This window comes from Monopterus albus, unplaced genomic scaffold, assembly GCF_001952655.1.
Source record: "Monopterus albus unplaced genomic scaffold, M_albus_1.0 scaffold193.1, whole genome shotgun sequence".
NCBI classification, from domain to species: Eukaryota; Metazoa; Chordata; class Actinopteri; order Synbranchiformes; family Synbranchidae; genus Monopterus; species Monopterus albus.
This window is the reverse complement of record NW_018128073.1, coordinates 524,251-526,271: the sequence shown is the minus strand read 5'-3', so window position 1 is coordinate 526,271 and position 2,021 is coordinate 524,251.

Below are 2,021 nucleotides of genomic sequence, written 5' to 3'. Positions count from 1 at the left end.
GAATAAACTCTCTTTTTACGAGCACACATCACCAGACCTGATGGCTCTGTCATTCTCCAGTTTGTCACATATGAAGCCTCACTGTGCTGATTTACATGTGATACACACCCACTCAGAGTGAAACCCTTCAATTACTTCCCCCAGGGACATTAAAGCCTGCATACATGATCTGACGTGCACCAGTCTGCGCTGCTCGTCGGCCATCAACATGTCACAGTCTCCTGAGAAATGAAGCTGTTTTCCCTCGAACCTGCTCATTTCAGGGTGTCAGCCGCCGAACCCCTCTGCAGGGTCGCGCACAACAGCTCATCGGTTCCACAGTGCTGTAATTTGAGGTTTCAGTGATGAGATGACAGGAAGTGAGGAAGAGCTCACCCTCTGTTCACGTGCACAGAGCATGACAATGGTGAGTATGTGCAGCGTGGACGACAGTGCCCTTTCCTTGAGCTGTCACCTGACTGTGTGTCAGTGCTACAGTCCTGCACAGGCCGCGGCCCACAGCTGGCTGCAGAGCTGGAACATATCTTACTCTGAATCATGGAGGAAGACAGGGAAGGTTTTTGGCTCATTATTATTCTGACCTGCCAGGAGGCGGACATCACTTCTCCTCTTTCTGTTTGTCTTCCGTTACTCACAGTTCTTTTATCAGATAATCTGACTATAAATCATCTGCACAGACCTGCAGCACAGCCAGCAGTGGAAGAAGGACTCCTTGTATTTACTGTTGTGAAATGAACAAAATCTGCAAACTACTTCAAAATAAATTACAATATGATAGTACTCAGGAATGAAAAGTGGAAGCATTTATTGTGAAGAGAACTGTTGGTTTTCCACTTGGGTGAAAATCATGTATCTCCAGTTTCTGGGATTCTTCAGTTGAGGAAAGGAGGAAGGAATCAAGAACGGAAACAAAGGTCAACATGAAGGATGTACACAGGTTGGTTCTCTAAAACACTGTAGATAAATGACAAAATCAGCTAAACTCAAGTACATGACCTGGCTGGCCCTGGATCAGAAGGTGGGTTTCACCCAGTTGTCAGAAGGCTGTTCCTGAGCATCTCATGCACGTTGGCTTTAAAAGGTGAGGCTGCCGCATTTGAAAGCTCCAGAATAAGTGAAGGACACCTTGAACTTTTCTGAAGATACAGTTCCAGCTGGTGCCAGGCCACGTTTCATGCAGTTTTCCCCATATTACTGGGGGGCTCGGTGAATGAGAAGCAGTGCGTCGCTCAGCTGAGCAGCAGAGAAACAGGCTGTAGTGATGACGTCAGCTGGAGCTGCATCGCACACAATGAATAATGAACAACTGCTCTGAGATTAGCCTCCTGATTTTACCGGGTTGATTCATTACTGGAAGCTCTGCCTTCGACTCAGAGTCATCGGGATGAAAGACATCCAGCAAGACCTGCGTCAGTCAGTCACTAACTATTATTATACCTTTAATACAGTTTCTTTGAAAATTCAGGTCTTGACGCTCTGTGAATTTTGATGCTTTAAGCTGAAATATAAAAAAGGATCTTGAATGTGCACAGATGTTTGTTCATTGGTTTATAAAAACAGTGTTGATTACCTCTTAGTGCTATAATCCTGCCACTGTGGCTCAGTAAGAAAACGTCGTCTGGGAAAGCACAACGAGGACATTTTGAGCTAGAAAAGATCCACTTGACACCCACTTGATTTGAATCTCGCAGACAGCTGAAGCACTGCCTTCTCCTCAGCTGTGCTCTGAAAAGCTGCTTTCTGCACAGGACTGTGGATTTCACCAGGTCCACTGAGAATCCCTGGTTCTGATTGGCTGGCAGACGTCCGTTTATCAGAGATGAATGGACGTCTGCCAGTCATCCATCACAACTGCAGAACAGTGTCATAATAAAAATGCCAGAAGTGAACATAAATAAAACACAAAGAGCACACACAAACCTCTGTGTGTGTGTGTATGGAGGTGGGGTGGGGTGTGTATGTAAAGAACACTTGAGTTAGTCATAAAAATGTGGAGCTGTTATCAGAAGCTTTATAAGGCT